The sequence below is a fragment of the Erythrolamprus reginae genome, unplaced genomic scaffold, assembly GCF_031021105.1.
Source record: "Erythrolamprus reginae isolate rEryReg1 unplaced genomic scaffold, rEryReg1.hap1 H_2, whole genome shotgun sequence".
In the NCBI taxonomy this organism is placed as follows: Eukaryota; Metazoa; Chordata; class Lepidosauria; order Squamata; family Dipsadidae; genus Erythrolamprus; species Erythrolamprus reginae.
Window position 1 is genome coordinate 165,795 of NW_027248473.1, and position 20,564 is coordinate 186,358.

Here is a 20,564-nt window from a genome sequence, read left to right on the forward strand (position 1 = left end):
TGGGAGCGAGGCAAAAAAACGCCTCGAGAAGCCCCGCAGCATTCGGGTGGGCAACCTCTGCGCCCCAGAGATGAAAGATGGGGCGTCCTGGCGTCTTTCCTGCCCTTTTCTCTAGCAGCCGCTGGAGTTCCTCCGCTCCGGGTTTTGGCATCCTTTAAAAAAAAAAAAAAATAGGAAGAATTTCTGCAGTGCAGAAGCAGCATCCATTCTCCAGGGGGACAGCGGGAGGGAGGAGGAAGGGGGGCTTGCTTTCTCAGCATCTGGCCTTTCAGGTGACCGCCTCCCCTCTCACTTCCTTCCGATGGTAGGGACGCAGCCCGGGAGATGCCAGCGGACAGCCTGCCCCTTACCTTTCCTTGCGATCTTCCGCCATTGCTATGTTTAAAGGTTGGGGAAATGAACTGACAAAACGGTTCAGCAAAGCCCTTCCTGTGCATACAAAGGCCACTTCTCCGAAAACAACCCCCTCCCCCAGCGAGGAGGGGTCCCACTCTCCTGGCGTTCTGGAGGCTTATAATAACCTAGCCTTTTCCACAATGCAATTATCGTCGCTTGTTTTCTTAACCTTGATGGCTGTATTGCACCCCAGTTTAGATTATAAGCTACATCTGCACACAGGCTAGGATCTTTCCAGAGCAAGGCAAAGAGGTACATCTCATCAGATTGGCTTGAAATGCTCTCTTGTTTTGTTTCCAGCCACTTTAGCAGGACACTCTTCACTACGAGGAAGGATCTCTGCTAGGAACTCAAGAATTGGGTTTGAAATCCTCTGCCCCACACCCCCACTGTCACAGGTAGAATACTAGAAGGATCGCATTTGTTTCCCTTAGCCGCCTTTGCGTAGGCAAAAATCTCGTCCAAAGAACATTGGGTGTTTGATGAATGATTCCCAGTTAGAACTTTACAAGTGTCTTGAAATAGAAATTACACAACCTGGCAGTTCCCTGGTTCTAATGCTGCCAACTGTAGCTGTGAGGAAACCTCTCCACGAGGGACCCTCTTTCTCTGCACTGGAACAAAATGACGTAAACCTAAGACTCTGAACCAAGCAATATTTCATAGCAGGTTCACAACTTCCTGCAACACAAAAATGTAGGATGCAGTGCCACCTATTGACTAAAAGCAGGAATGATTCTGATAGATTATTTTGCTGGAGTTTAGGACAAATCAACTACATTTACAACAGCATCAGAATTAGCTGCGGATTTATACCAGTCTAGTTAGCATGGAGCATGCATTGCCAAATCTGAAAAGGAGAATTGCATTGGATATGGAACAAGGGATCTACAGCACATCCATCTTTTCACCATTTCATAATCCCTGATGGAAAAATGCAGCAAACATGGCTGCCAATTTTCAATGTGAATCATTGAACCATTGAAATATTCTTTTACTTAATTTTTTCTGTTCCCTTTCCATTCAAATTAGTCCACAAAGTAATTTTTATTGCAATTTGTTGGAAACTCTAAGCCTAGCCAAGAAGCCAAGTCTTCGGAGAGGGGCGGCATACAAATCTAAATAATAATAATAATAATAATAATAATAATAATAATAATAATAATAATAATAATACTTCGACAGACTTCAAAGCTCAATGGTTGAGAAGGGCTACCCTAAATGGTTAGACCAGAGATGTCAGAGATGGATCAAGTTAATTGATACTTTCCATCTTTAAGTGGGTCAAGTGAATTGATCCACTTAAGTTTTAAGATGGATCAAGTTAATTGATACTTTCCATTTTTCTCTTCTTGCTAAATCTGTTTTAAGATTTACCCTACAATTTGTTGGCAGAGTTCTGAGAGTAATATAAAATAACCCAGATGTATCAGTAAGTCTCTGAAATATTCTAAAACATATTTTCTGGGCCTCTGAATTACATCACCCTAAAATTGTTCAAAGAAAATTCCATCAAAAACATTACTAGAAAGTATGCAGGATTCAAATATTACATTTAAAACTACATTTCATTTCTTTAAAAAAAAAGTGTGTATTTAAGTTATACAGTGTTCCCTCGATTTTCGCGGGTTCGAACTTCGCAAAAAGTCTATACCACGGTTTTTCAAAAAAATAAATGAAAAATTACTTTGCGGTGTTTTTTCCCTATACCACGGTTTTTGCAGCCCGATGACGTCATATGTCATCGGCAAACTTTCATCCGACTTTAATAAATATTTTTTAATAAACTTTAATAAATAAACACGGTGAGTAATGATCTAAATGGCTGCTAAGGGAATGGGAAATTGTAATTTAGGGGTTTGAAGTGTTAAGGGAAGGCTTGGGATACTGTTCATAGCCAAAAATAGTGTATTTACTTCCGCATCTCTACTTCACGGAAATTCGACTTTCGCGGGCGGTCTTGGAACGCATCCCCCGCGAAAATCAAGGGAACACTGTATATAAATACACAAAACTTCCCAAATAAAAATCTAAGCATGTCACCTGGGACAGAGAGAATAGGAAAGAGGAGAATGTTATCATCCTTAGGGGCCAATATATTACAAGGATGAGGAACAACAATTTAATTCTCTCCTCCACTCTCCTTTTCATAGAAATAATTTCTACAAAACTATAACTTTAATTTCAAATGATGGCTCCAATGGAAACCAATAACTGCAGTGGATAATTGAGGATAATCCTGACATGCCATCTAAGATCAAAAGACCTGACACCCAAGATTTAATGCAGGAAGAATTTAGCCTATTGAGCCATTCAAGTATCCCTCCTCCCTGGGATCTATTTCTTTCTGGTTCAAAGGAAACATGCATGTGAGAAAGGATTATCAGGGAGGATTAAATATTACTTTGACCTAGTTTTTCGTTATACGAAATTGCCACCAATTTATGCCTTTCCAAAAGCTGACCCAGCCAGTTTGAGAATCGGAAGAGAAACCAGGATAAGAGGTCAAGATCAATAAGAAAAGGGATAGAGAGTAACTTGATAGCAAGATATAAATATAATGATACAGAGGATGATCAAAGACTATTAATGATCACATGCAATGAGATGCATCTCTGCTTCCTGTTAGAACTGGAATATGAGAGAATACCACCTTGTGAACTAGAATGTGCTAAGGAACATAGAGTTCTTTGATTTACACAAGACAGACTCCCAGCTGAGCAGGGCAAGCCTGGGGAAAAAATCCAGGAATCTTCCCTTGCCTGCCGCTCCAGAGATTTAGAGACTGGAAAGAAATAACTGGGGCAAAGTGGGGCCAAGATACAAGGAATGTTCCTTTTAAACTGCCCCTGGGGCTTCATTTATTATTTATGTATTGCATTTTATACCCTTTATTTAAAGCTCAAAGTGGCACAGGGGTTGGGATGGAGGTGGGGGATTACCATCACTATAACCTGATGAGGAAGGCTGAACCAAAGTTACTCACTTGGGTAAAGACTTAACATTGAATTTCCCTGGTCGAGATCCAATCCCTTAATTATATACTATTATTTTTCACCTTAGTATTTTCCTGCAAACACAGGATCTTATTTTTATCTATCTATCTATCTATCTATCTATCTATCTATCTATCTATCTATCTATCTATCCATCCATCCATCCATCCATCCATCCATCCATCCACCTATCTATCTATCTATCTATCTATCATCTGTCTGTCTAATCTATCTATCTATCTATCTATCTATCTATCTATCTATCTATCTATCTATCATCTGTCTGTCTAATCTATCTATCTATCTATCTATCTATCTATCTATCTATCTATCTACCTACCTATCATCTGTCTGTCTAATCTATCTATCTATCTACCTACCTACCTACCTATCATCTGTCTGTCTGTCTTATCTATGTACCTATCTACCTATCTACCTACCTACCTATCTATCTATCTATCTATCTATCTATCTATCAGTATTGATCCATTGATTGCAACTGGAATTGCCTAGCCACTTTGTTACCTGAGCCTGATATCATTGTAGACTGAAAGAGAGTGATTGGCCCAAATTCATCCAACCAGGTTTCATGGCTAAAGTGAAACTAGAACTCGCTATCTCTCACCTCCTAGACAGTTGCATTAGCTGCTAGTCTCTATTGGTTTTTTAAAAAGTAGTACCACTTGGCCTTAGTTTGGGGCATATATATGCCAGGTGTGTCAAACTCACGTCATCATGGCAGCATCATGTGACATACCGGTATTTTCCCCCTTTGCTAAACCGGGCGTGGGCATAGCCATCACATAATACATCCAGAACATATCCCCTAATTATCTTGGTTTATGTATGGTTTGTGTGATTATTTTATTACAAGGGTTTTTAAATGGTTTTTTAAATATTGGATTTGTACACAGTTTATCATTGTGAGAGGGGCTGCATACAAATCTTATTATTATTATTATTATTATTATTATTATTATTATTATTCAGAGTAATTTTTTTTATTTTTTCTTCCACATCATATAATACAAAAAATCATATACTTTCTCTTTCGTTATAATAAAATAATTTTTGACTAATACATCTTGTATAATCTTAAATCCCGCCTATTTGATTTCGGTTATCATCACACACCCCTTATACCTTTCTTTCTAACTTTGTCATCCAGATAAATCTCAATTAATGTCTAATTAAGTCCGTCATTAATATTCCTTAAACTATGTATAAAGTCTAAATCCTTCGGATCTTATAATCTTAATTTCATAACCATAGTGCCTTCTTCCCTCTAGTAAAAATCTCAAAACAAACTAAAAACCCTTATATCTAAACTTATCTATATAAAATTTACATACTTTGTCAATTTATTATTATTATTATTTGACTGCCCTGATAAATGCCATCCTCATATCTTCTCAACCATGAAGCCTTTAAAGAAAGGCTGCCACAAGTTTTTGCAAGTTGTCAGTGGGATCATTTCCAATGCCACCACACCACCACCGCTCCATCCTGCATTCAGTGGCCCAGGAATCATATTGAAGGATGCAGAATATACCAACAGTGCTGATAAATATACAAAGATAAATGAAATGTCAGAACGCAACTGGAATGAGAGCAGGGAAAGGAGGCTCTTCTAGTTCCTGAGACCTCCCAGGGAATCCTCAGCTGATCTTTTCAGTGTGTGGAGAGGTGTTCCTCTCACCGCCTTAATATATAGGAAGTTAGCACCCACCTCTCTCCTAGGAAAATGAGATGTTTTAGCAAATATTAAAAGGGCAGAATGTTTCTCCTAAAAGGGAGACAGAAACTCAGGAGGAGGTACTTTTGCAAATGGGCCATTAAGGCCTGGCCCAGTCTATTCTATGTTGTGGCTAGCTCTGGCCCAGCTCCTGCCGCAAGGACTGTGGATGTGGGGGAGACATCCACATGCTGCAGGCCTGTTTTGCCCCCGGTGGAATCTGCTGATGAAGGCTCCTCTGACCAAGAAGACATGAGTGACAGGGAGGAGGAGTGTGGCAGACAGCTCAGGAGATCAATTATCTAGCTCCTCCTTGGATTCAGAACAAGAGTTAATGATACAGCCACGCGTGCGGAGAGCGATGCATAGGCAACAACAACTGAGAGATTATTATCAAAGAAAATGAGGCCACCTGTGGTTGGGTGGGGCTGTGGTAATTAGTGAGGCTGCTATAAATAAACCTTTTGTGTGCTAATTTTCCCCCGCTTTGAAACTAAACCAGAGCAAAGTGTGTTTCACTTTGTGAAAGAAGGACTGTGAATTACCTCACAGCTGCAAGCTAAGTATCACAGAACTGATAAGGGACTTGTACAAATTACCAGTTTGTTTGGAGACAAGTGCTCTTTGCTATACCAAACGAGGGCTTAGTTTAAATGAATTTTCATTATAAAGAACATTGTTTTGAATTTTCAAACGTGTGTGTGTCTGAAATTGTATCTGTGCATTTTTGGGAGGATTCTACCAGAGAGCTCGACAGAACAATTCTACATAGATCTATCTCCTTCAGCAATAGTAGGAATTTTCCAAAGCCTTTTCATTTCATCATCACCCAGCAAGAGTCAACCAAGCCTGGGACTCAAAAGACAACTTACAAAGTTACCCCTGCATGGCTCTATGGGAGTCTGACAACCAATCAGAATACAAGCTCAACATCAAATTCCAACAGAAGGTATAAATCTATCATTCTCTCATCCATGTGCCTTTTTGCCCAGAACTTCAAACCATGTGATCCTTTCATCATTAAATCATCTATCCAAGCAGTGTCCATATTTCCAGTGTTTTTCTCCCCACTTGGAACTGAACCCAGATGTACATTTTTTTCCCAACAAATACCAAGAAATGAAAGCCAGAGTTCTTGGAAGCTGACCAGTGCGGGAAAGTTGCAAGCAGCTATGACTGTATTCCATTCAGGGCTGGAGGAGTAGAGAGCGTTGAAGGAGATTCATTAAATAGGCCAAAGCTTTGGAAAGGAAGGGGTCTTCGCTAATAACTCCTAAAAATGGTCCTCAATGATTTGTTGGATTGCTTTCATACCACTTTCTTATAAGAGGCTTTAAATGTGCTTGATTGACACATCCCAAACCACAAATGAGCCAATGACATGTAACTTTAGTCAATGAAGCAAACCCATACACCAGCCAGTGAACCCTGCGCAAAGAAAGAATTTTTTTAAAACATATTTTTATTTATTTTATTTTAATTTAATTTTATTCATTTGTCCAATACACAAATACAAAGGAAGAAAAATAGACATGTGGTAATATATATAAGGGTAAAAGTGAACTTAGAGGAGACGATATATGAAAGGAAGAGAATATATATGATAGGTGAAAGAAAGGAAAGACAATTGGACAGGGGACGAAAGGCACACCAGTGCACTTATGTACGCCCCTTACTGGCCTCTTAGGAACCTGGAGAGGTCAATCGTGGAGAGTCTAAGGGAGAAATGTTGGGGGTTAGGGGTTGACACAATTGAGTCCGGTAATGAATTCCACGCTTCGATAACTCGATTGTTGAAATCATACTTTTTACAGTCAAGTTTGGAGCGGTTCGTATTAAGTTTGAATCTGTTGCGTGCTCTTGTGATGTTGCAGTTGAAGCTGAAGTAGTCATTAACCGGTAGGACGTTGCAGCATATGATCTTGTGGGCAATACTCAAATCGTGTTTTAGGCACCGTAGTTCTAAGCTTTCTAGGCCCAGGATTGTTAGTCTATTTTCGTAGGATATTCTGTTTCGAGTGGAGGAGTGAAGGGCTCTTCTGGTGAAATATCTTTGGACATTTTCAACGGTGTTGATGTCTGAGATGTGGTATGGGTTCCAGACAGGTCTCATCTTGAAGCACTGCAGAGAATATCCTGGAAGATACTTATAATAAATCCTCCAATCTGTGTGGAACATGTTGGTTTAAATACAGATAGCACAAGGTCACCCAATTTTAAAAGGCCTTCTATTTCTCACCAATACCCATTCTTTTATCCAAACCAAACAGCACACTGCAAAATACAATTTCTAATCAGGTAGATCTACTTCTTCTTTTTCCTTTGCACCTTATAATACTTTACATATTTTATTTACTTTACCTACACATTGGCAAAAAGAATCAGAACTTCAAATATAAACTTAATAAACAAATTATCACAGATAATCCCCACTCGGTCAAGGACCTCGGAATACTAATAACTAAAGATCTAAGTGCCAAAACCCACTGCAACAACATCGCTAAGAAGGCTCAAGAGTTGTTAATTTAATCCTACGTAGTTTCTGCTCTGGAAATCTCACACTACTTACCAGAGCTTACAAAACTTTCACCAGACCCATCCTCGAATACAGCTCATCTGTTTGGAACCCATATCGCATTTCAGATATTAACACCCTTGAAAATGTCCAAAGATACTTCACCAGAAGAGCCCTTCATTCCTCCACTCGAAACAGAATACCCTACAAAACTAGATTTACAATCCTGGGTCTTGAAAGCTTAGAACTACGATGCCTTAAGCATGATCTAAGTATTGCCCACAAGATCATATTCTGCAATGTCCTGCGGCCTGTCAAAGACTACTTCAGCTTCAATCACAACAACACAAGAGCACCCAAAAGATTCAAGCTTAATATTAATCGCTCCAAACTTGACTGTAAAAAATATGACTTTAGTAATCGGGTTGTTGAAGTGTGGAACTCATTACCGGACTCCGTAGTATCATCCCCAGACCCCCAACATTTTACCCTTAGACTATCCACAGTTGACCTCTCCAGATTCCTAAGAGGTCAGTAAGGGGCGTACATAAGCGCACTAGAGTGCCTTCCGTCCCCTGTCTTATAGTTTCTCCTATATCTCGTATTTCTTCTCTACTACATCCTCTATAACATTCATTGTGTATTATTTAGAGAAAATAAATAAATAAAATAAATAAAATATCCAAATCAGGGCTAACTTACTGGGTTAACAGGCTAACTGGGTTCTAACTTACCTCACTGGCGGTTCACTTCCTCCCATGCTGCGTGGATGTGCCATGTGGCTACATGGGCAATTCATGTGCAGTGCAAAACAATCTGAAAATATCCCCACCCCAAAGAAGCCAAAAACAAGATGGCGACACATGCACAGTGACAGAAACTTGGTTTCTGCACTTGCGCAGAAGGGGGGGGGGAAAACAGGAAATGTTTTTTAAAAATGAATTAAAAAATCAAAAAAATTCCCCCCAAAAGATGCCGGCACATAGACAGGTACCAACCAATATGTCACCAGTGGTTTGATATCACTTTGAGCAAAACAGTCTGAAACAGGAGGAACCTACTTCTCAATCAGGGGTATCAAACTCAAGGCTCAGGGGCTCAATTCGACCGAAAAGGTTGCTTCGATCTGGCCCAGATCTGGCCCTTAGATCTGGCCATAGAAATAGCAAAGTACTGGTTTGCGGTGCCTCTGTCAGAGAAAACAAACATTGGAAGGGCCACGTGTGGCTCTCCTGAGCTTCATTTTTACTTGCAGGGGGTTGCAGGAGGCCATTGCAGCTGAAAACAAAGCTCAGGAGCACTCAGGCCACCACAGGCACCCAAAACATGTGTTGGCCACGCCCACCCTGGCCCTGTGAGGTCAAACACAATCTGATGAGGCTCTCAATAAAATCGAGCATGACATCCATTTTCTAAATCATGCCCCCACCACACACAAATTTAGCTGTCTCTTTCTTCCATTGTTTAAATCAGATTTTGACTTTGTCTTTTGACTTGCTTGGGCCATATTCAGCGAAACATTATCTTGGACTGCATATGCAATATAGCTAACTAAAATTTATACAAATTACAAAGTCCCTTTATTTTTTGTTTTTAATATGATCTTGAGAGGTTGCATTATTAACTTTCCAGGGCCATATGTAGTCCTTGGGTCATAGGATGGCACATTGGTTTAAATGACGCATACATTGTCAAAACAAAAAGCATCTGAAATAAAAACAAAGTAAGATTAACTTTTATCCCAGAAATTTTCAAGTGATGGGAGCTCTAATTTCTTCCATCTTATCATGTATTTTTAAATTTAATATTATTCTATTCCATAACATAGAATTTGATATATAGTTCATTTTTGTCTTAGTCCCAGATATTTTATCTTCTTCTCAATCAATAAGACACATTTCATTAATGAATTGTTTAATCAATTTTCATATTTTGGTTATTATCGTCTTGTTTATTAAACTTGAAATCTACTGATTCACCAAAATATTTTAATTTGTCCATGAATATTTCAATTGCCAACAATCTTCCAGAACCAACTCTGAATCACCCGCAAAAGCTTCATTTTTAAATTTCTCTTGATTTTTGATAGATTTTTTTAAAAAAATTATGACTTTCTTCCCAATGTAGTCAGGGATGGCAGAGAACTGAGTTTTTCTTGTTCGATAAATTGGAATAATATTTGAGTTGTGGTTTCGAAACTCCTCTGCATCAACAAAAGCTAGCGGTTAAAGTCTATTACAGTATTACTTCAGCATGCTGGAAGGGAAACTATCTAGCCAGAAGCCATCCGATACGCTCGAAGAGAGCGACTTCCACGTGCTTTCTTGCAAACTACATTTCCCAACATGCTTCGCCGTCTACTGGTGATGATGCACTGAAGAGGCGGTACTACAAAAGCTCCTGCTCTGTTGTCAGCTCTTAAAGAGCGGAGATTTGAGCTGCGGGGGTCTTTCTTACAAGTAAACCCCCCCCCCTCTTCCAGGCGACCTATATCAGTGGGAAGCCGGCCTGTCGTGTGCATTGAAAAGTAAGGAAGGGAAGGGAGCGGAGAACTGGACCTGCCTGCTGCCAAGTAAGCAAAGGCATAACGCGGGGGGAGGGGTTGAGTGTTTGATAGTAAACAAAATTAGGAGTGGGGAGGCGGACAAGAAAGAGAAATTTAAAAATTGTGTCCCGGGAGTATTCACATAATGGTGGAAGAGAATGTGCAAAGGCAAATGGGGACACCCCCTCCCCCCAAAAAAGCACACTCCTATTTCTGCTGGGAGAGAGATGCATAGATTAAGAACAAGTGGGCTGGTGGGGGTGTGTGTGAACGTGCTTGAAGTACAAAATAACGTGTGAATGTTCCAACTACCGTAAAAATATTTTGTTCAGAAAACCTGGTGGGTGGATAAGGAAAGAGGACAATTTGAGAAGTTAGCAATAAAAGTACCCGCCGGTTTTCAAAGACTTAATTACCGAGAGTAAAGTTTGCAATCAAGGCAATGTGAAACAATACACCAGGTAGATGCGTTCACACTATTTCTGTATTAGAGCACAGAATTAAATTTAGATCCTGGGAATTATGAGCCATTTTGCTTAAAATTCCAGTACTGAATTTTGGCTCTCAACTTTAGTCTCTGCATGCCTGGAGAAGGTCAAATATGGACTGATGAAGATTGTAGTTTAAGACTAAACTGATGGATCTCCAACAACAGCATTATATTATATTTGCCTAACTTCCCTTGGTAAGCTGTTGAATCTAGTCAATTTCAATTGTTCCGAAAAATACTACATAAAAACAAACTTGATTACATTGGAAAGGGAGACCAATGAGAAATACCAAGTCAGAAAACGTCCCAGCAAAAGTTAACCATACTTTTGCTAAGAAAACTATATTAATGTGTCAACGGAATCACCAGAAGTTGATCTTGATTCACATGAGATTACTTTTAACATTTGGCATTACATTTATTGAACTAAAGGATTTGAAAAGATTGAAACCAGACTAACCTCCTTTAATTCATGATTTGCTGTGCGTTCTCATAAAGTTAGATAAAAAGCTACAAAACAGACAATGGGTGTTCTCACTCCCTTCCTCCCCACATAATAGGTAATAGATTTCTTTCCCCAAAAATGAATATAGAGCAATAGATTAAGATTCAAATAAATGACCCTTAATCTGTGGAGTCCTCAAATGCACAAAGCTTTTTTCAGTTGTTTCATTACCTGGCTAGGTAATATCATAAGTGCTCTGAGCAGTACACTGATAATGTTATTTAGTTGAGTAAAGAAACATCTGCAAGCAAAGACATGGGTTCAGTGAGCACTAAGGACTCCCCAATTCAACTATGAGTTACGTATTTTCTTTTATTGATGTCGAATTTGATGCTGAAGAAATCAAGACAAGGTTTGGGAAGAGTAAAAAGAATATCCAAAACATGATGATGATGATGATGATGATGATAATAATAATAATAATAATTTATTAGATTTGTATGCCGCCCCTCTCCGAAGGCTCAGGGCAGCTCACAACAATAATCAAAAACAATATAACATTGCAACAAATCTAATATTAAAAGAGAAAGGTATATAAAACCCCAACGATTAAAAACCATGCAACATATACATACCAAAACATAAAAAGCCTTGGGGAAGTGTCTCAGTTCCCCCATGCCTGGTGATATAGGTGGGTCTAATTTGCGAAAGACAAGGAGGGTGGGGGCCGTTCTAATCTCCGGGGGGAATTGATTCCAGAGGGCCGGGACCGCCATTAGAGAAGGCTCTTCCCCTGGGGCCCGCCAAACGACATTGTTTGGTCGACGGGACCCAGAGAAGGCCAACTCTGTGGGACCTTATCAGCCGTTGGGATTTCTGCGGAAGAAGGCAGTTCCGGAGGTATTCTGGTCCACTGCCACGTAGGGCTTTAAAGGTCATTACCAACATTTTGAATTGTGACCGGAAACTGATTGGCAGCCAGTGCAGGCCAATATAGAATCAATGTACAACATAATATGGAAGGTAAAAATGAAAGCTTACCTAGCAATTTACATGCCTGATTTTTACTTCGAATGAGTTAATACTCATTTTAAAAAGCTAAAGAACTGCATGAAACTACAAGGAAGCTTCTTTGCAAGTTAATGTCCGTCTAGTTGGGTTTTTATTCAAAGCCAAGCAAAATAAAAATTGGCTAAATGTGGTAGAAATGTTATTTTGGGAACTATATGCAGAAGTTTTAAAAAAGAAAGCGGTCACAATAGTTCTCACCCTGGTATAAGAATTAATGCCTAATCAGTAATCTCTTAGAAAGTTTTCAAACATCCTGCATGTAGAGATTATTACACAGCACAGCCATTACCACTAAGTCGTTTTGGACTTCATCCCAAAGGAATTAAATAGTAAGAGTTTAGAAATGGTTAAGAATTATTGCATCACATTGCAGGTGTGATATTATCTGTTTAATGGTTTATGCTGAGAAAGAGTAAAAAAGAAAACCTTTGAGATTATTATTATTATTATTTGTTAGATTAGTATTGTTGTGACTCGGGGCGGCGCACAACAATAATAAAACAGTGTACAATGAACAAATCTAATATTTAAAAGAAAATATCTAAAAACCCATTATTTAAAAAGCATACCACACAAGCATACCATACATAAAACTATATTAACTAGTTAGACCCTTCCTTCCAGGGTGCTATGCTAGATATTTTCTTGTAAAGGGGGGGGGGGTGTTTTCCAGCATGGGAAATGATTACAAAATTCCCACATGCAGCCACAATTGATTAATTATTGCCTGAAACCTGTTGCCTTACAACAACAATTATTGCCCTACAACAACATCACCTTTTGTTAATTGGGCAGAATGTATAGATTGGGTGGGTAGCCCTGAAATGACTAAAATGTCCATATTCCATTTTTGCAAACCATGTTGATTTGATTGGGTCATTAACTAATTATGATTGTTAATGGGCTAGTAGATCATTCCAATGCGTGTCTTTTGAATAACTTAGTTCCACTTCATGATTAGCACATTCATTTTGCTTTTTGGTCACAAATTAAGCTGCCCAGAAACTAAGCCTTGTTTAATTTCTAGCGTTTGGCAATTCTTCAAATGTTCTCTCCTTACAAGTGATATAGAAGGCCCTGCCAGTATGTATGCTGGATATTGGATATATCACTTACCGGTACATATCTATTCAAAAATTCAACTTGCTTAAGGATCAAGGTGGTGCCGTGGATATTGCCTATCTGGACTTCAGCAAAGCCTTTGATACGGTTCCACATAAAGAGCTGATAGATAAATTAGTGAAGATTGGACTTAATCCCTGGATAGTTCAGTGGATTTCAAGCTGGCTGAAGCATAGACATCAGAGAGTTATTGTTAATGGCGAGCATTCTGAGCAGAGACAGGTTACAAGCGGTGTGCCACAAGGGTCTGTTCTGGGTCCTATTCTTTTTAATATGTTTGTGAGTGACATAGAGGAAGGTTTGGTAGGGAAGGTTTGCCTATTTGCCGATGACTCTAAAGTGTGCAATAGGGTTGATATTCCTGGAGGGGTCTGTAATATGGTAAATGATTTATCTTTACTAGATAAATGGTCAAAGCAATGGAAACTGTAGTTTAATGTTTCCAAATGTAAAATAATGCACTTGGGGAAAAGGAATCCTCAATCTGAGTATTGCATTGGCAGTTCTGTGTTAGCAAAAACTTCAGAAGAGAAGGATTTAGGGGTAGTGATTTCTGACAGTGTCAAAATGGGTGAGCAGTGTGGTCGGGCAGTAGGAAAAGCAAGTAGGATGCTTGGCTGCATAGCTAGAGGTATAAGAAGCAGGAAGAGGGAGATTGTGATCCCCTTATATAGAGCGCTGGTGAGACCACATTTGGAATACTGTGTTCAGTTCTGGAGACCTCACCTACAAAAAGATATTGACAAAATTGAACGGGTCCAAAGACGGGCTACAAGAATGGTGGGAGGTCTTAAGCATAAAACGTATCAGGAAAGACTTAATGAACTCAATCTGTATAGTCTGGAGGACAGAAGGAAAAGGGGGGACATGATCGAAACATTTAAATATGTTAAAGGGTTAAATAAGGTTCAGGAGGGAAGTGTTTTTAATAGGAAAGTGAACACAAGAACAAGGGGTCACAATCTGAAGTTAGTTGGGGGAAATATCAAAAGCAACATGAGAAAATATTATTTTACTGAAAGAGTAGTAGATCCTTGGAACAAACTTCCAGTAGACGTGGTTGGTAAATCCACAGTAACTGAATTTAAACATGCCTGGGATAAACATACAGTGGAACTTCGACATACGAACAGCTCTACTTACGAGCTACTCGAGATACGAGCTGGGAGGGGAGCGACATTTTTGTTCGCCTCCCGAGCTCATATTCGGGATACGAGCGCCAAGGAGCTGTCTCCTGAAGCCGAACACTAACTTCCGCTTTCGGCTTCAGGAGACAGCTCCTTGGCGCTCGTATCCCGCGTGTTTTAAAAGGTTGCAGCCGGCCTGGGGGGCTCGGGGGGGTGCTGGCAAGCCCCCCAGGCCGGCTGCCACGTTTTAAAACACCCGCCCCGCTTCGCAGCTCTCTGCTGAATCCGAACGCAGAAGTTAGCGGTCCGGATTCAGCAGAGAGCTGCGAAGCGGGGCGGGTGTTTTAAAACGTGGCAGCCGGCCTGGGGGGCTCGGGGGCTTCCCCCCGAGCCCCCCAGGCCGGCTGCCACGTTTTAAAACACCCGCCCCGCTTCGCAGCTGTCTCTGAACGCTAACTTCCGCGTTCGGCGGCAGCGGTTTTTTTTGTTGTTGCACGGATTAATTGACTTTACATTGTTTCCTATGGGAAACAATGTTTCGTCATACGAGCGTTCCGACTTACGAGCCTCCTTCCGGAACCAATTAGTCTCATAAGTCGGGGTTCTACTGTATATCCATCCTAAGATAAAACACAGGAAATAGTATAAGGGAAGACTAGATGGACCATGAGGTCTTTTTCTGCCGTCAGTCTTCTATGTTTCTACTCTTTTGAAAGCACTGTGGCCAGTTTACCAGACGTTTTCTCCATGGCAATCCAAGAAAAGGGTGTTCTCAGTTCAGGTGCCTGCTTATGGAATTTCATTTCTGAAAATTTGTCATTACTGCCAAGTTTTGTTAGCTCAATGTACCGACTAAAGAATGACCTTTTGGCTTTGGCTGAAGTTATATTGAGGAAAGCTGCACTTTCCAATTAAAATTGCATTTAAAACAGTTGGATTAAATCATGACAAAATATTCCACTCCAGCTAAGGCAGTTGAACTGGTCCTTCAAACAATCAAAAATCAAAATGTGCAGGGGGGTGGGCAGGCAGAGAAGAGAGGCCTTTCTTAAAAGCATTTGCTCAACAAATAAAGAGGAATGTCAAGAATCAAAAGTTTCAGTTTCTGGCTAAAGTAAGCTCTTGAATATTCAGTCCGGATATTCTTGACTTTTGTGGCACTTAGTTGGAACTCAAGTTGTGCAACTTAACAAATGCAAGTCCAAAATTTTTGGCCAAAATATTTCAGACTGATGTAAGAAGACCAGATAAACAGAATGTAAAAAACACTTTTAAATTGTGGTTTGCATTGATAATATAATAATAATAATAATAATAATAATAATAATAATAATAAGAAGAAGAAGAAGAAGAAGAAGAAGAAGAAGAAGAAGAAGAAGAAGAAGAAGAACAACAACAACAACAACAGGGATCGGCAAACATAATTCGCCGCTACATCACGCACTCCTAGGTGCTTGGGAAGCACCCAACTGGTGATGAAATACGAAATCCAGCATAGTGATCTTGTTTGCTGTCCTGTATTGACATAATAATAATAATAATAATAATAATTATTATTATTATTATTATTATTATTATTATTATTATTATTATTATGCTTTAGGGAGGGAGGAAGCTCCTTTTAGGATAGACCAGGAATGAGAAAAAGTGTTGTAGTTTACTTGCTTACATCAGAATAAGATAAAAGTTATATAAGAGGATGAAATACAAGATGTTTCTTAAGATTACCTCTTGCTCCTTTAAGATGTTGTTTGTTTGCAGCTTTTCTTGCAATGCTGAAAAGGGGTAAATTCTTGGTGAAAGCTTGGGCCAACATTTTTAAAACTATGAACAGACACAGAATGTACCAGATTCCATAGTCTTGCATTGTTTTTATTGGATCTCTAACATTTCTCTTACATGAAGAAAATTAAAGCAGGAAGAATTATTTTTCACCACTTTGGTTGTTTCCAGCTTCTTCTGGCTGCTATTCACTGAAAATAAACAAAGTAACTTTAAACAAAGTTAAATACTGTAATAATTGGTATAGTTCTTTATGCAGCTGCAAATACAGCATTTATTTAACAAAACTGATTTTAAAATAATGTAGAATGAGGAAAGCTTTTTTTTAAGAATCATAAAATGACAAAGAACTTAAAGTCTTTAAGCAGGGCTACTTCCTGGACAGGAGGGAACACAGTGGGGTAGCAAAAATGGAGCTCCACCCCAGAGCACCCAATTTGCACTGAAAAAATGTTGAAAGAAAATGCATAAGCCACACCTACAGTGTGGTAGTAAAAATTTGGGTAGCCCTTCACTGTCTATAAGTATTGTGTAACATTCTCCTTATAAGCTATGTATTTATAATGTATGCAGAATTGAAAGAACAAAAAACAATGCGTTGATTTGGGTACTCCAGGGATAGTTTGCTTCCAAGATTAATTTCTAAAAAATTATTGGACTGCCCACAGATTAATGTGGTGATGGGAGGGACAGGAGGGGGTAGAAAACATGTCAATTTTCCAATACATTACATTATTGGGGAATATATATATAGTATATATGTTGACAGATCATTTGTCATTCTTCTTTCCTAAAAGAACTATTAATTAATAGCACAGATGAAACCTAATTTAGAGTGATGAACTGTCTGCAAGAAAATAATCAAGCTCAGACAATACCAAGGACCTCTCAGAATAGAGGTCTTCAACATGGGCAACTTTAAGACTTATGGTCGTCAACTCCCAGGGAATTCTGGGAGTTGAAGTTCATAAATCTTAAAATTGCTAAGGTTGGAAACCCCTGCCTAAAAAGACCTACTGGTATTAATTCAGTAAAATTTCTCCTTCCCAAATCTGCCATATAAATCCAATAAATCTACAGAAGCCAGACCATAGCAAATCAGAAGCAAAACAGAAAACCCAACAACCCCGACAACAAACCCATGGGAGAAAGTGGTTTAAAGGTACAATCACCTTAGCGACAATGATGTGATCTATTATTTCTCCCATGAATACATTGTCATTTCTAATTAGCTACACTCTGTAGTCTTAATAGAAGGAACACCTTCACTTGTGGGCTGGTCTAAAAGGTTGAATGAAATCCCAAAAGAAAGAAGTGATAAACAACTTAGCACAGATATCAGCACAGAAAGTCATTAGGGGTAAATCTCAAACTCCATCTCTTATCCAGCAAACCCTGATAATACATGCTTTCCACAGGCAATGATGCTACGGTATCCTCACATTATTTCCCCACCTGCTTTGAAAACCTTGATATTTCCACAATGATCTTCTCGTTATTTCCCCCTATGTTTTGAAAAGTAATTTTCAACTTGTTGTGGTTAGCTCTGGCCCAGCTCCTGCCCCAAGCAATGTGGAGGTAGAGGTGGGGCAGACACCCACATGCCGCAGGCCTGTTTTGCTTCCAATAGAATCTGTCTCCTCTGACCAAGGAAGCGTGAGTGACAGGGAAGAGGGGAGTTTGGCAGACAGCCCAGGAGGAGATCAATCATCCTTATCATCCCTGGATTCTGAACAAGAACTTATGACAGACCCACGCATGCATAGAATGATGCATAGGAGACAACAACTGAAGGATTATTACAAGAGAAAATGAGGCCACCTGTGGTTGGGTGGGGCTGCTGTAATTAGTGCTACAGATAAAAGTGCAGCCTGGTGTGTTAGCCTCATAGCAGTTTCTCTGATTCATTGTTTCGTCAAGATCGTGGTTTTTTGCTGTTCAGGATTGTGTGTGTGGACTCTCTGGACTTTAGAATTGGACTCAATTTCCCAGTTATTGGGTGAGAAATTGGATTGCATTTCACCAGAAAATCTCTTTGGCATTTAAAAAGGGAGCTGTTTCTGTTTTTCTGTTTATAAAAACTTTTGGGTTTTCCTTTTATCGTGTGGTGTGTGTCTTCCTGGACTAATTACCCTGTAATTACGGGCTGTTGAAACACACCGGCAGAACCCAGCTTCAATATTTCTATTCAAGGAAGTCAGTTAATGAATGTTTTTACCACAACAAAAAATTTTCCTTTATGTACACTGAGAGCATATGCATCAAAGATAAATTCCTCCCTGTGTTTCATAAACTACTCAAGACTCACTTACACCGCCAGGCATGGGGGAGTTGAGACACTTTCCCCCCAGGCTTTTTTATACTTTGTTTTATGTTTGGTACGAATGTGCTGTTTGGTTTTTTAAATAATGATAAGGTTTTATATGTTTTTTAATATTAGATTTGTTCTACTACTATATTGTTTTTATTACTGTTGTGAGCCGCCCTGAGTCTTCGGAGAGGGGTGGCATACAAATCTAATAAATAAATAAATAAATTCCTTGCATGTCCAATCACACTTGGCCAATAAAGAATTCTATTCTATGATAGCAGTCATCTCCAATGTTCTTTTCTGTCCTTAGATATACCTAAAAATACCATTAGTTACTAACTTTTCTAGATAAGAACCGTGTGTTCAAGATTTTTTTTGCCTCTTCTCAAGAACCATTTTCCACTTACAAACCCGAGCTTCCAAAACTGTAACTGGAAAAGGCAGAGAGAAGCCTCCGTGGAGCTTCTCTAGGAATCTCCTGGGAGCAAACAGGGCCAAAAAAGGCGGGGAGAAGCCTCCATGGGGCCTCTTTAGGAATCTCCTGGGAGGAATCAAGGCCTCCACCCTCCCTGTGATTTCTGCAACCGCACACATTATTTGCGTTTACATTGATTCTTATGGGGAAAATTGCTTCTTCTTATAAACATTTCTACTTAAAAACCTGGTCATGGAACAAATTAAGTTTGTAAGTAGAGGTACTACTGTAGTTGCCTGGGACTAACTACTATCCTTTAAAAAAAAAAAATTTAAAACAACACAACTTCTCATCTGTCAACATCCATTCTCACTGAACCAAAAGGGAAAAGTTGTAAAAGAGCAGCATTTTGGCATTGCAAACGTGATGTGCACTGAATTATTTCCATATAATAAGCTTTTACATTTAGCTAATAGAATATCCATAGGCCTCCTAATTAGCTTTGATGCTGTGCCACCTGTCTAAATTATTTGGCCCAGCTGTTGCCATTGTTGCAATTCTGTAAAGTGAATCTATGTAGATCTATGATTACATTATTTATTATTTATTTATTTATTACTTGGATTTGTATGCCGCCCCTCTCCGAAGACTGTTATGTTGCCCAATTAACTCTTATTCTTTTCAAACTTATATTTCCTAAAGGTGCTCCAGATGGAAAAGGTCACATGAATCAATAGTTATTTGTACCTGTGCCTATTGACTCAGTAAGTGTCTTTTAAAATGTTATCATGGATTAATAAAGGCGGCTGCTTGACCCTTGCATAAGCAGAGCACCCACCTGGACAATCTGCAAGAGGTGAAGATAAGTTTCTGGGTCATGTCATGTTTGATTATTGTGTATCCTGTGCAGAGACAGCTGATCAGTTGACAAAATCCTCCATGACAGTTCATTGCATGCTTTCAAAATTCCATTGGAATCCAAAAAAAGGCTGGAGCACGTAGCATTCACTGATTGGCAGTCATATTACACAATCTCATATTGGAATATTTATAAACCCTCCTTTTTTATATCAAACTAGTTGTGTTCTCCTAAATGACTGTTCTCTCCCCCCCCCATCCTGAGTAGCCAGACATTTTTGATCATTTCCAAAAATGAGTAGCTCAAATAATTTTTGATGTTTCTCATTATGCCCAGGTAACACCACTGCTCTGCAAACTGTCTCCCATAGGTTTCCAGGTATAATTCAAGGTTCTGGCTATCATTTGTAGCCCTCAGTGGCATAGGACAAAACTAATTGTGGGAGTGCCTTTCTCCCATTGTTTTTAATCCGCCCTCCAGAAACAACAAAGAGGGCATGCTCTGGGCCTCTTCTGTCCAATAATATAATCTTGGAACTCAGAGTTCTCAATGGCAGTGCCTACTTTATGGAATAACATCCTATTGGAGATTTGGGTGGCCCTGTTAGCTGCAGCCTTCAAACACTGATCCACCCGCTGCAGCCAGGCCGGGCCAGTGTCTCGGGTTGGAGACAAAGTCACACGTCTCCCCGAGCGACCAATGCTCCATGACATAATGGGCTCCAGGAAGAGAAGGGGATGCCGTGCCCCCCATTG

General features: G+C 39.5%; 1 protein-coding gene across 1 annotated transcript in view; it reads left to right on the forward strand.

Annotated features, from left to right (window-relative positions):
• Positions 1–10,013: 10,013 nt before the first annotated feature.
• LOC139155452 (ORM1-like protein 3) overlaps positions 10,014–20,564 on the forward strand; it is a 36,635-nt gene continuing 26,084 nt past the window's right edge. Inside the window, exons 1-2 of the mRNA XM_070730588.1 lie at positions 10,014–10,214; positions 19,653–19,714. The gene's annotated coding sequence lies outside the window, so the exon portion shown is untranslated. The remainder of the gene's footprint in view (positions 10,215–19,652; positions 19,715–20,564) is intronic.